General features: G+C 42.6%; 1 protein-coding gene across 1 annotated transcript in view; it reads right to left on the bottom strand.

Moving 5' to 3' along the window:
* Positions 1-14,229, bottom strand: part of ITGA9 (integrin subunit alpha 9) — a 195,351-nt gene that overhangs the window by 53,764 nt on the left and 127,358 nt on the right. The gene's annotated exons all lie outside the window — the stretch shown is intronic.

The raw sequence follows: 14,229 nt of genomic DNA, 5'->3' as shown, positions 1-14,229 counted from the left end.
ACAGGGACCCTTTGCCATAGAGTTTAGATATACATCTGCATGCTCCATCCATCAGGGCAATTATTCAATCTGCACTGCATCTTTACAAGCCTCTGACTTTTGGAAGATATCCCTGAGCACAGGTCTATGCAGAGCTGGGAATCTTCTTCCTTGGCTAGCAAAGCTGGGTAGTACAACAAGCCCTCATTTCACTAACCTAAAATAAAGGCCTTCCTCTTCGATTATGCTTGACATGGATTCTTCAGACTACTACCTCTACAGGCTAATCAACTCAAAAAAAAAAAAAAAAAAAAAAAAAAAAAAAAAAAAAAAAAAAAAAAAAAAAAAAAAAAAAAAAAAAAAAACCTCCACTGTGGATTTCCTTGGGTTTGGAGGGTATAATTTTTACTTGGATTCTCATCTTAACTCTCCCTGCCTCACACTCTTCTGCATTAATCAGGTTTTCAAGGATATTAAGGCTTTTCAATCCATTTAATACGGGTGTAGCCTCCACTACAGTGTAGTATACTTGCTTTTTTCCATAGCAACTTGCATCACCAAAGAATATGGGCCGTAGTTACACACCCATTCCGAGAAGCTGGGAATGCTTTAGGCCTTAAAAGCTTAGGGCTTATTTCATTAAAAAGATTCATCTAGCCTGAGGTTTTGTATGACTATGAGTAAGTGTAGCTCTAAGTAATTCAATCTTAGACGCCCCTTCTTGTGCATTTTACAGTACAAAATTTCAAACACAAAATCCCACAGATACTACCCTTTCCTCCAACATGAGACTACTTTAAAACTACAAGTATGCAAAGAGAATCAGTGGCACCAATAACTGAGAGTTCTTTCTGGCATTGCACAGCAATGAAAGTAAAAGATGATCTGGCATCTGAAATGAATGAGCCTAATCTACCTACAATACCTCTTTAAACGCTAGCAATCATCCCCAAAAGCTCTTGTGCTTCTATCTCTTTTTTATTTCCACTTGCAATCTGATGTCTGCTTTGTCAACACTTCCCTTGTTTTCTGAACAGGCAGTTCATATTTCAGTTAAGTTTCTGGGCCTGATCCTGCCAAGCACAGGCTTCCCTCAACTCCTGTAACCCAGAGTGAGCCCTGAAGCAATCAGCAACTAGCTTACATTTGGAAATCTCAGCATCTCATAATCTGAGCCAATTTTGGTGTTTTTTTTTTCCTCTCTCTAATACATCTGTTTCAGGATGTATGAACACATAAAGTATTCAAGCACAAACATTTATCACTGTCAACAGCCAGTTTTTGCTGGTTCCTAACACTACATGAACACACAGAGGTTAGACTCAGGAATCCCACTGTGCAAAACAGGGAGGCTCTGCACCACTAAAAACACTCTTTTCCAACCGTGCCCTTCCCACAGGGAAACTTGAAAAAGCCACAGGATGTCTCGCTTGTGCCTAGAGCACAACATGGACTGAGAAAGAAGATCCTATTGCTAATACCTGCAAGCCACCAATAGCTTTGAAGGTGAAGTTCTCCAGCAAAAGTGAACATGGCCTCAAAAACAGCCCAGGATCCAAGAAAAATGCTCATGTGCATTTCATGAGGTTTTCATTTGAGAGTAAAATTCTCATGAGTTTTATTCCATTTTTTGACACAAGGTCTCCTTGGCAATCTCAAGCAAACACCTCTTGTTCAGAAGCTCTTCTGTAAGTGCTTCTCGACTCACCCACATTCAGACGTTGAAAAAATAAAGTCTGTTTAAAGGGTGTTGCAGCGATTAAGATTTTTTCCTTTACTTTTCAACGCACAAATACTCTCCTAACTGAGTCAGCAAAATCCTACAGTCCCACTAACTGCAGCTTCACCAGAGAAGACCCTTACATGAGGGTCTTTGCTTACCTGAGGGAGCAAAACCACAACCTTGCACAGGCTGGCGTGCACAACCGACTGCACGTCGCACCTGATGGACCAGGGCCCCAGCCCCTCCATCCTTTCATTCACTATCTGAAAACACACTCAAAAGAAGGAGGGGGAACCTCAGCAGTTGTTTCATAAAAAGAATTAAAAAAAAAAAAGTTTTCTTTGGCATTAGCTAGAGATTTCCTGTTCTATTCCATGATCTCATTAGTAAATGCTCTAGGCACACCCCACCCCCAAGCCCCAGCAAGCCTGGCTTCAAATACCTTGGATTTCTGCTTGGTTTTTTTTTGGGGGGAGGGGGGGGGGAACTATTTCTATATAATTAATTAGAACCTCCCTTCTCTCCCCTCTTCTCCCTGGATGGAACCTATTTATAGATCATGAGATCACCAACCCCATCCAGCACAGGAAATCCTTGAGTAAAGAGGGAGAGAAAAACAACAATTTTCTATTTACTGGATATTCCCAACATTCTTATTTTTTCCCCTCTCGCTCACAAACATTTATTTTAATTGAAGAAAAGCTAACACAGCAGATTCTTGAAGCACACCACCTCAAAAGCTGAAGAAGCCACAGGAATTGTTAGCTCAACTTACATAAGTGAATAAGCCCCAAAACAAGGTTTAGAACGTGCAAACAAAACTGATTATGGTTTTAACTCTTTTGAGGGACCTGCAGGACAAGGGGTGAAGCTGGAATGTGACAGGGTATTTGGTGATTTAATGCATCCTATTGCCACGCTAAGAACTTTTATCCCCTTTGCTAACAGCCCAAATCTCATCCTCAACAGAGCAGTTGGATCTACAACAGTTTTCAGTATACTCTGCAAGCCGAATCTTTCCCTTCCACATATTTGCTGAGAACTGATGAACTTTATTTCCTCAAGGTATGAGAAATGAAACAGGGTAAGTTACCACAATCCATCTCCCTTGTGCGACTGGTGCTAACGTACGGCTGGAGCTCAGCTGAGTGGGAGCAGCCTAAAGCTCAGACCTGTCCCCCAAATGCCTTGACTACAGCATCTATGGCATTGAGCTGATTACAATCATTCATTCTCGCTTGTAATTATTAATATAAGGAACATGCTTTAAGTTTGAGCACAGTGTGCCACAGATGTAGGTGGTTCAGTGCCCTCAAAGTGCATGGTGGGCATCTTTGGCATGGCAGTGCATGACCATTCATTACCCATGGTGGAACTGCCCACGGGAATAGAGGATGGAGAGAGATGTTACATAGGATCTTTTTAATACGTCCCACAAAAGTCTGGAACACAGGCGAGGGCTTTGCTCTTGCTTTCTATACACTTACAACAGACTGTGGTACAAAGTACTTGTGTTGTGAAATGCGTCTTGCCAGAGCAAAAACATACATTTTTGGATATGGTGTTTAGTGCCAAGTTTGCATTTCTGAGGTCATCTGCCTCCCGCATCGAGTAGCCTCTGATAAATGACATTGCTGGTGATATCATCAGTGTGAGAGCAGCGAGCTGGCCACACCGGGCAGCTCCCGAGCTCCCTCCCAGCCCTGCTCAGGCCGGCTGACCCCTCCAGGAGGGAGCAGCTGGGAGCGAAAAGGGTTGTGTTTGAGGAAAGGAAGCCAAAGCCCGTCCCAGGCTGCCTGGCAGGGGCTTCATGCAAAGCCTTCATTTAATAAAACACTAACATGGGGGCTACATGGTGGGAGCCATGGGAATAGGTGCCATCGTGAGCACCCCACAGGGCTCTGGCGCACACACATGTCCCGAGGAACACGCGCTGCCTCCAACTCAGCCCTTGCCAAGAGCTTGAGATCAAGCTCACCAGAGCCGAGCCTGCCAAAGACCCTCCTTGCGGGGCCACAGCTGGTAGCTGCCTTTGGCTCTGCATGGCAGGGGAGCTCTCGGATGCCATTTGCCTGGCCCCCGCTGCAGGGGGATCCGCAAAGCGCTGCGGCACTGAGATCACTATCAGCCTCGCCACTAGTTCCTTCATTTTCTACCAAAAAAGGAAGCGAGCTCTTCTCGCAGCAAAGATCTAGATGAAATCTGGTCCCTCACAGTGTTCTCAGAAACACACACACACACACCACCCTATTGTAAGTGGGCCCTGATAGGGGACCCCAGGTGCACTCAGATCCACTTGTAGACCTTCCCTCTTTTACACTGATCTTGCCTTTATTCCTTCCTTCCTTCAAAACCATCCTAAGCTCTGGCAAGGTAGTATTTTAACTTCATTAAGCACTTCATTACAGTCAACCCTCTCTCCAAACAGCCTTTCTTGCTCATGTCATCTCTTCCCCATGCTAGATAGGAAGCAAAAGCAGGGACAACGCAGTTGCCTGCTTGTAGAAAGGGACGGCTATCGTTCCCCCACAAGGAAACGCTCAAAAATTCCAAGTGAAGCATCAAGTTGGAAAGGCCAGTGAGCTGCAAAACTCACCTGCTGAGCATTTTAACATAACCAATGCCCATCACTACAAAAAACTAACTTTCTCAGCTTGGGTGAATTCAAGCAAAACAAACAAAAAAGGGATCCAGTTTTCACCTGTTCTTTCTAACACTCACTAAAGAATTAGCCTCGTAATTTCTATTAAAAACACACAGGTGACTTTCATGTAAGTGCTTGTTTATAAGTTCCCTATTGCTTGGAACAGAAGGAGGAAGGACTCTTTGTTTGGCACTCTCTGGCTAGAACAATAAACAAGCCCCACTGCTAGCTTTATTCTTTGAATGCGCATTTCAAAACTATGTAGAGTCAGTGGGGGAAAAAAGGAAAGCTAACATCAAACTTTATTCAAGGTCTAGTGTTAATGTCTCTGTCCATATTTTCCAGCCGAAGTACATAACTGGAAGTATATTGGTTTTAAACTGGGATGAAGCACCGCCTCACCTCATGACCATAAAGCAATTATTTTTATTTCCTCCCACGCAGGCAGTTCCAATGAGAAAGGGAGAAAAAGGCACGTAATGACTGCATCAGAAACGGTGCTCACAGCACAGGAATTGTGGGATCCACAGAAACTCTCCTGCATTTTTCCCCACAAAAATCACCCCTATTTACCTGAAGATGATGGACACCTACCAATGAACACATCCAAGGAGACAAGGGGAGACGGGGCGGAAGGTGTCTTGTTCTTAAGAAAGACCAAATAGAGTCTTCTTCCTTACTCAGAGGAGGATTAGGGACAAAGAGGTCCCTTGAGCTGATCTGGTGTTATTAGCTGTACTGTGCATTGCTGGTCTATTTACGTGCTGATTGTGAACAAATTCAGTCTTCTCCTTCCATAAGGACCCACACATATGTTGTCCTAGTAACACACTCAAACACGCTGCAAATGACCCGAACACGGCCACTTGCAGCAGGTATTTGGTACCCTGTGACTTATTACCCTCAGTAGATATTACAGTTGAAGAGCCAAACACGTACATGACGGTCTCTGCGGAGGCAGCGCTCAACTTCAGCAGTCTTTTCAGTAGATTTTTATACACACCATTTACTTTTGCATGAGTTTTCCAGCTCAGTTTTGGAAAATACTACAATCATCACTTCTAATATGAATTCTAATCACACAGACCATTTAATAGTCTTATTTTTCAGGGCCAGGGTCATGGGTTGCAAAGTCAGCTCAACTCAGATGTGGCCCAGGACGGGGCCCACCACTGCCTCTCCCATCCCTGAGTATCTATCCGAGGAAGGCTGTGGGTAAATCCAGCTAATGCAGAGATCCTGCTGGACTCTGTCTCTGACATGGAGCCATATGGAGCAGAAGGAAGACCTAGGGAATTGCACTGCAAATGTGGGTGTCCAGGCCTAGCCACAGGGGAACATTAAATGGCAACACACCAAGTAAGAGAGCCTGTATAAAAGACCTGGCATCATGGTGCTACTGGTGCTGTCCACATTTTGCAACATAAATCCAAATGTAAAGTTTGGTGTTTCTGGGATCTAAATAAATCAGTATACTACTGGGCAAAGCCACAATCCTGTATTTCTTTAGAGCATTTATTCTCTTTTCACTAAGAACCACTGAAAATGGCCACAAAATGAAGCACAGGAAGTTCTGCCTGAATCCATGGAAAAATCTCTTGACTGTTCAGGTGACAGAGTCCTGGAAGAGGCCGCCCAGAGAAGTTGTAGAGTTTCCTTCTCCAACGATATTTAAAACTCAACTGGACATGATCTTGTGCCTCGTGCTCTAGGTGACCTGCTTGTGCAGGGGGGTTGAACTAGATCATCTCGAGAGATCCTTTCCAACCTCAACCATTCTGTGATTCTTACACTAAAGCATATGCTTAGGAAAATACCAGCATCATCTTCCCAGCCCCACTGAGAAGCAGAGGAACATGATTAAGCTTGATAGTCCTGGACACAGTCTCTACCATGCTAAAAGCAGTGCTGAGGTGCACAAGAGTGAACCTATTCTCTTGCTCTCCAAGTACGCTCTCTGCCTCTAGACACTGTTGACTCAAAGATGTTCTGAGCCAGATCTGTTTCTTGTGCATATCAGAAACATCCATGGATTCTTCTTCAACAAACTTGCTTACTCCTTTAGCAGCCATGCATTTTTTTTTTCACATGTCATGTGAAGAACCATCTCCTCTTGTTTGCTTCCTGGGATAGACAGCTGGATGCTAGAAAATAAAATCATCCCTTCCCTAGAACCAGACAGTCAGTTGTCTAGATACCTTGCCCATCTTACTTAGAATATTTCAAGTAATGGCAACAAATGGCTTGTTTTCCAAAGTGGCTTTCTCATTTATTCCAAGAGATGCAGAGCTCTCCCATTTCAAGGCACGCAATGTCATTCCTGGCACTATGTGGGCGACAGCCTCTTGCATCCAACAGCAGGAACATGAATAAACAGGAACAAAATAACTGCAAAGTAAACTGGCCAGCTCAGCTGCTACCATCTGCTAGACAAACACAGCTCCGGGTGTTCCTCTCCAGTGGGCTACCAGGGCTGGCCGCAAATACCACAGCACCAACAACTGCCCGGGAGATACCAATACACCCAAAGACAAAAGTGGAAACTCGGACTAAATCTAATCCAAACACGCTGGTGTCCTCCACGTACTCATAGGCTGGATTATTCCCTCATCATTTACATATAGGAATACTACGATCAGCTTAATAATAGCATGACATTCCCATGTATGTGAGTCCAGGCTCTCAGAAAACCCAAGCAAAAAATCAGTGACCAAGAAGTCATCAGAGGAAAAAGGCCCCCAAAATTGGCAGCCTCTTATCTGCGCATGTTAATACATATGTTCATATACACATATGAAAGACTATTGAACCATGGATGCAAGGCAGCATTATGAGGAGAACTACTTTTCTGCTATTACAAATAACCCACGTTGCTGATATTGTATCAATCCACATTGCTGATATACGAATACATCCACAAAACATGCTTTCCTTAAAATCAATAGCAGAAGAAAAAAAAAAAGGAGAAATCAATACTCATTTCCTTCTAGCATTTCTGAAAGCACATATAGCAAATGTCAGCCTATACGGTCAGACAACTTCCTGTGCATTAACTTTGAATTTTGCTGAATACAAGTATACTCACCTCAAGCACAGCTAATCAGTCTTACTTGGTTTTATAATGCAAACCTTAAATTCACAGAAAGTTCAGTAAATAAATTCACTTGTCATCAATTATACTTACCATGATGGGGGAAAAAAAAAGGCAAAAAAAAGCTTAAAGTAAAAAATGAAAAGCAATCTGTACGGGAAAATGTAATCAAGAAAATCAAGCTTTCCCCCTTCTTACCCAGCGATATTTATATGAAAAGAACAATGTTAAGGCTATAACTGTTGTAATGATTTTGACATTGAGTATTTCCCCATGATCTTTAACACAACCTACAGCCACCAATCCCCAAAGCCAAATCTGAAACCCCAGGAATGCCTTTTAAAATACACACAAGTTCTCTTTTTCTTTTGCTCTTTCTCTCTCAGAAACACAAACAAAAGGTGCACGAGGACTATTTCCGCAGCAAGAAGCACTGACATGATAGATACTACGTAATTTAGTGACACTGCTGAACTTCAGCGATATAAGTAATTATCTATACTACACGGGATATTGAAACAGGTTTGTGTTTTATTGGCGATTTTTTTTTAAACAAAAGCTTAAGAGTGGACTTGCAAGGCTTTACTTTAAGAGGTGCTGCTCTGCTTTCCAGAGCAGTGTTTCAGTGCGCTCCCACTCCCCTTGCTAAGTGGAAATTACTGAGTCGTTGCTCTGCAGATGGTTGCAGCCAGGAGTCACACGGGGGCTTTCTGGACTCCTCCCAAAGTCAGGCTGTGAAAATGTGGCTGGCTGGGGAGCTCATGGCTAACAGCCGCTGGGACCACTTGGCATGGGGGTCCCCAGCGCGTTCCCTGACCCCACCGCACACCCCGGGGAACCACGGAGCTTGTGCCAAATACTGTCCTCCCTCCCCTTCTGCCTTGAGCTCACTCTCCTGCTTTGGGAGAAACTGCTCTGAGGAAAAGAAGAAAAAAGGAAAAGAAGAAGGAAAAAAAAAGAGAAAAGAGGAAAAAAAGAAAAAAAGTAAAAAGGGGGAAAAAAGGGAAAAAATGGGAAAAAATAATGATTTGGGGCCCCAGGGTATTCCTCAGAGAGAGGTTTAACATGCTTATTTCTGCTAATATAAACTTAGATTGATCCCAGCTGAACCCAAGGTTAAGCCATTACCTTTCAGCTGCACAAAGGCCGAAGTGCAGATAGGAAGGAGCTCGCTTTACCTAATCCTCAAGAAGAAATCAAGATTCCCTTGAGAGCTTTCTTACTGTATTTTCCAAAGAAAGGAAAAAGGAAAGAAAGAGCAAGAAAGAGGGAGAGGAAACAAAGGGAAAAAAAAAAAAAAAAAGGCCAGGACTTTTCATTCACAGCCGTATTGCCCAGGAAGTTCATGAGAGAGTCACAGTATCACAAGGCACCAGTATCAACCTGACAGAAAGCAAAGCTCTTAATTCTTTTAACAGAACTAGTCCCTCTTTGGATTTTTAACTAAAAGCTCTTAAAGTCTTTGCTGATCTTCTTGACTGCAACTGAAATAAGGCAAAGCTTATTTCTGCAGATAAAACTCCTGATGACTTCAGAGAGGCTATCCCTGAAGTATGACTCCACGTCCGTGCCTTGGGTTTAAAAACAGTAATTAAAAAAGAGGGATTCAATTTCATTTATAAAGCCTATTAGCATCACAGGAGATGACCTGAACAACCAGATGGAAAGGAATAATTACTACTACTTCCTGCCACACAGCACAGGGATGTTGTCAGCTTAAAATATATAGATCACTTACAACTCTGATTTTCACCTCAGGATGACATTTGTCTTGTAGCACTGTCTTGAGCTGCCTTCCTTAAAAGTGACTAAAAAGGCCTATGAGGACAGAACTGACCTTTTGTACCCAAAATTAGATAAACTTTTAGTTTCAGGTTACAACAGAAACAAAGCCCAAGCCCCAAAACTTCATGCTGTAAAGAAAGCCCTAGAAAGCTGCAAAAATCATTTGTTACTTTACAGCCTTTGCAGGTGTTGTTTAAGCTTCGACAATTTAAAACATGGGCACATAGAAAAGACGCTGGCCATCTCTCCCCTATGGAAAACATCGCCTTTGAAGGAACACAACAAGCATGAAGTTGAACTTGTAGCACCCTTGGCCCTGCCCAGCGTGGGAATCGCTTCTGGGTTGGGAATCACTCTTAGCACACCTCCCTACAGCCCTGGCTCTCTTCTACCCTCCATAAAAATACACATACTCATCCTCACATCTTCTTTCTTCAAGAAAATCATTCTTCTCACAGCCCCAAGGGAAGAGCAAGGGTTAGACAGCTGAACGAAGCCGTCATTAATAAACCAAGTCGCACAGAGCATCCCAGACTATTCCCTAAAACCACTCTTTACATCTATGTCCAATTAAGAGGCCTGCCAAATTCTGCATTCTATTCATTGAGTTGATTCATTAAGAAAAATAAAGATGATTTCTTATTAGATACACATGATAAATCAAAGCAAAATACATGTACATTTCTAAGACTCCTACCAGTATTAATTACACAACTCAACCCAATTTTCAAGGCCCATTCCTTGAGCTGGGGAATGATAAGTGAATCTCGAGGGTAAATTCAGGATCAAAAATTTGAACTTCAATTACTACCTGATATGAGGATATTATACTGCTGTAACAACCGCTGGCCTGAAAAGACTTGATCCTTACTGATCCCTAGGGAAGGATAAAAGTTGAATTTTTCACTAAGCATTTACAGAAAAATAAAATAAAATTAAAATAAAATAAAATTAAAATACAATAAAATTAAAATAAAATAAAATTAAAATAAAATTAAATTAAAATAAAATAAAAAATGAAGTCAGGTTGAACTGAAGGGTGGTTTTTTTTTGTTTTTTTTTTTTTTGTTTTGTTTTTTTTTTGTTTTTTTTTTTTTACCAATTAAGAACTTATACAAGTTTTGCGCAGGGATGAAAAATGTTGTGGTGAAAAAATCAATTAGATTCATGAAAACAGAGAAGAAGCCCATGGCAGTCCTGTCATACTATTGATATTCCCAAATCCTGGTTACAAAAATTCTCCTGGAAAAGGGGTTTAAGTCCCCTTGCTTAAATGATATATTGCTTGGGCGATCTCCCAGATGTGCTTGTGTCAGCGGAAGAGGTCACAGCTTCCATGCTGCTTGGCACCATTCCCCTGCTCTCACATTCTGGCAGAATGGTTCAGGGGAGCAATTCCAGCTCACTCCACACAAAATCAGCTGGACTAACTCAAATCACTAATTTAAAAGGTTTTAGCTAACCAGCTGGATATGAACTGGGAGCAACCGCATTAACTTCTCTGCCAGTAGATGTAAAGGGGCAATAGCAGCTGGAAAAAGAGAGCCACGATGAATAATCGGGAAGGAATAATCAGTTCCTCCCACCGGCACAGCTGGATGCTGAAGGAGGCACAGGTCCTTGGCTTTTGTGCTTTATCAGTACCCTCCTAAAACTCTTCAGAAGTATGAGCAGCACTGGAAACCAGCATAAGAGAATTTCCAGTTGGAAAAAATGAGGCTCTGTGCTCGTGGGCTCCTCCTCCGCGCTCTCCCAGCCCAGCGTCCAGAGGCAGCTCTCGCCCAAAGCGCCGCAGCCTCTGCAAGCCGAGGAGCGGCCGCTACCATAGCCTGACGTAGCAGCAGAAAAACCCCCGAACGCAAGCAACGTGACTCCAAAATATTTGGATATTCAGAATCAGAAAAAAAAAAAAAAAAAAAAAAAAAAAAGCGCACTTCATACGCTCACTAAGGAATTCGGAGAAATGACGGCATCGAAGGAAACCGTAGCCTTGCTGCTTTCTCTCTGCCCGCTCCAGCCCCGTTAACTTCAGCTGCTGCTTGCGCAAGCGGCATGGAGCAGCAGGAGCATCGCAGCTGGCCGGGGAGGTTGGGAGCCGCTCCGACATCACCACATAATCCCTCGCTGGAAATGCCTGTCGCAATGGGATTTCCTGATCTCGCTCCGCAGCGCGCGCTGAAGCAGGGTGAGCTCTCAGGCTCCAGGCAGCCCTTGTACGGCTCCTGAAGAGCAGTGAGAGATTAGCACCGAGGGCTGTTACTGCTGCTCTTAGCGTTCATGGTGCTACATGCCATCTTTATGTCCTTGCTGTGAAATACATGCTGATTTAATAGACAGTTGCTGTCAAACGATATGGTCCTACCTGCGCCCCTTCTCAACCTTAGCTGATCAATTAGCTATTTCCACTGCTGTCTTTGCATTTATCTCGTACCTGTTTCACCCCTCAGGAAGCCCCAGCTCATCTCACTGAGCTCACAGAAAACTAACCCAAGGGATGGTGGAGAGGCGATGGTAAGAGCTGGACCCACGGCCAGGAGCAGGCAGAATGGTGTCTGACACTACAAAGAAGTCCATAGGTAGTGACCCTACTGCAAAGTGACCCAAAGTGATGTAGAAATCAAGAGGATAGTTTCTAATTCCGTTCCCAGACACCTTAACACACAAACATCACTCTGCCTTCTCCCTTATGGCAAAGTGATACACTCCCTGCTCTGTCAGGAGAATTTTTCAAGCTCTGGGCAAGTACGCTGCCCTGAAATCAGACTTAGATTAAGAGATAATAAATTTCTAGGAATAAAAAGTTCTACTCTACACAGCAGCAGGTCTGTCTCCTGCTTCCACTCAACGTGGTAAAACGTAATCTTTGTAAGTGAACAGAAGTATGTAAGTATTGTCATCCCCAACAATGGTATTGTCACCAGTGTATCTACAAATTAGTGAATGCAATCACTGTGAAATGAAGAACAGCTTGTATATCAAACTATGTTTAGTGACGGCTGCCACTTTAGATGGCAATAGTGATGGCAGGGTAAGAAATGCTGCAGGGAAAGCAAGCTGGGATGGAAAGACTGCCCCTTAAAGCGGATGCCGCGCACTGTGCCTCTCCGTTACAGGACTGTCCATCAGGAGCAGTGGAAAGAAAACTCTGGGCTTCCATCCACGGAGCTGGGGAGGACTGGCTGCGAAGCAAAAGGAAAATCACACAGTGGAATAAATCAAGCCTGTTAAATATCAGCCTGTGGACACTTTTTTGCCTCCCTGAGAAGCAACAATGCTCTGCCAGATACCCTGTCTATCAGAGCTCATGATATCTCAGTCTCCACGAAGGTGCATGGGCAAGTCCCACTAAAGCATTTAACTGAATGCTGCCTTAATCATTATCAGGTGTCATTTTCCTTCCAAGTATACTTTGTGGCATTTTTGTCTCAACAACTGCTCATACACCTTATACTAGTCACTTTACTACTTAAAGAAGCCAACTGTTGAGAACGAGTGTTAAAATTTGCATTCTCTTTTCTCAGTGCAACTCATCTAAAGAAATCGCACTCAGTCTTACTAGAAGCTCTACTGGAGACACAGGGAAAACAAACAGAAAAATCACAGCATCTTGAAATGACTACAGAGACAGACAATAAAAGCTCATCATGCAGTCATTGCTCTCTAAGATACCGTAGAGAAATCCCAGAGAAATAGTATTAAGTAACCACACGGAAAAGACATTTTCTTTTTCTCTTTCATTTAAGTGATATTCATTAACAGGCACTTGCTGCAAAGAGTGTCCCAGAAGAAGCAGCTCTTTTCATGCTGAAATTACTCCACTAAGGCAACTCTTATGAGTTGCCATTTTTACTCAGATTTTGTTACTAGTTGAGCATTGCCCAGGCAAAAATCCAGAACATAAAGTCTATTTCAATTACTGCACGGTACCTATTATGTATAGATGTCAAGGGATGGGAGTAGGTTATGAAACATGCAGTCCATAATATCTTACAAAAAAAATCATTGTTCCAAGAGCTAAGGGAAAATGGAACACTGTAATTGAGTCTATAAGGTTGTAATTCAGGTTCCCATCTGGATAGAGAGGCAAACAACACTTTAGTTCATCCCGAAGCAAGAGATGATTAAGAGAAAATAAAACAGCCCAATACAGACCTCTTTGGTTTTTCAAAACTATTGGTAAAATAGTTATCAAACAAAAAGCTCTACCCGAACAAGTGAACAAGCATTCCTGCTTGCAAGGAATGGTGAAGAAGGGAGCTTGCATGCTTGTGCGATGCATACTTCACACTTGTTTTTTTACTGTTTTTAAAAAAGAAATGCTAGCTCCTGCTAGCAGAGGAGACATTGAGTATCTCATTGAGTGAGATAACCCTGCAACAGTGTCATCTGCTTCCAAAAACTGCTCTTTCTAGGCAGTATTCAGCACAGCTGCTTCAAGTCAGCTTTAGACCCATTTTTCAGGTAAAATCTCACAGGGAAACAGTGCTGTCACCTTCAGCACTGTTGATAAAGAGCTAAGCCAACTGGTATTCCAGGTAACTTTGTGTATTAAATATTCAACACATAAGCAGAGGGGAGAAAAAATAATACAGTAACTGTTAAAATGCATACATCAAGATCTGTTTCTTTTCCAGTGCAAAACAACAGAAACCCTCCCACTGACTTCAATGGGAACTAGGCCAGGCCCTGACAGTCTTCATGCAAAACTTCCGTTAAGGAGGAATGGTACATTGGCATGAGGTATTTCTGCTTTGTTCCTCCTTTTTTGTTTGCTTGTTTGGTTGGCTTTTTGTTATCCCGATAAACTGCATACTTGCAGCACATAGTGTCTGAAAATAAGGTTTATAATGCAAAAACGAGTTTTTCAAGGTTTGGAATTATATGTGAGATGTAATAACCAAAACTGCACAGCATGAAAATTAACATGTATCAGAAATTATATTTTCGTTTATTATAATGAGGCAGTTCAAGAGGTTTATAATAACTGAAATGAATAATAATCCTTCT

This window comes from Nothoprocta perdicaria, unplaced genomic scaffold (genome assembly GCF_003342845.1).
Source record: "Nothoprocta perdicaria isolate Ctin4 unplaced genomic scaffold, notPer1 scaffold_87, whole genome shotgun sequence".
Lineage (NCBI taxonomy): Eukaryota > Metazoa > Chordata > Aves > Tinamiformes > Tinamidae > Nothoprocta > Nothoprocta perdicaria.
This window is presented reverse-complemented; position numbering and strand designations above follow the sequence as displayed.